General features: G+C 36.5%; 1 protein-coding gene across 1 annotated transcript in view; it reads right to left on the bottom strand.

Moving 5' to 3' along the window:
• TBC1D4 (TBC1 domain family member 4) overlaps positions 1 to 680 on the bottom strand; it is an 81,270-nt gene that overhangs the window by 6,429 nt on the left and 74,161 nt on the right.

The raw sequence follows: 680 nt of genomic DNA, 5'->3' as shown, positions 1-680 counted from the left end.
GAATGTCAATGTAAGGAAAAATAAATTATTTCTACACACATGAAACATTGTCATCATGAAGCCAAGATTACAATAAGTCAATGTTCAAAGATATTTAGTAACCAAAATATACACAATCTAGTAACTATCTCCCAACATGTAGCATACCAGAAAAACAACATTAGTTATTGAGTACCTCCTATCTATGTTAGAGATCATCTGTGCTGATCAGTAAGCAAAATTGCATTGAGTATTTCTATAATAATGACACCCAAAGCCCTTCTAATTATTCGTCAATGGGACAGAAAGGTCGTATACTACACATTCTGATCCATTTGTTAAGCCATGGTGAGCCTCTTAGGAGACTTCTATGTATTCTACCACACAGAGAATCTTCAAAATTGTACATCCTGTGCACTGCACAGAGCTGCGGGGTTTAATCAGGCTTCCTCCCCTCTCCCATATTGCTGCCAAATAGGAAGACAGGTTATTTAGCAGTTAGAGGATAGGTAACCCCTCCTTAATCTAAACATGTGGGGGAAAGTGAGGCAGTTGCTGCCTCTTAAGCATTGGTGTCTACACTAACATTGTGGAGAAAAAAGAGCCCACAAAGAATCGGACTTATCATTTTATAATCAGATATACTCAAATCTAAGAATTTAAGTGAGATTTTTAAACAATCTTTTTATTCCTCTCAAACA

This window comes from Myotis davidii, unplaced genomic scaffold (assembly GCF_000327345.1).
Source record: "Myotis davidii unplaced genomic scaffold, ASM32734v1 scaffold274, whole genome shotgun sequence".
Classification (NCBI taxonomy): Eukaryota; Metazoa; Chordata; class Mammalia; order Chiroptera; family Vespertilionidae; genus Myotis; species Myotis davidii.
The sequence above is the reverse complement of the archived record's forward strand: the minus strand, read 5'-3'. Positions and strand labels throughout refer to the sequence as shown.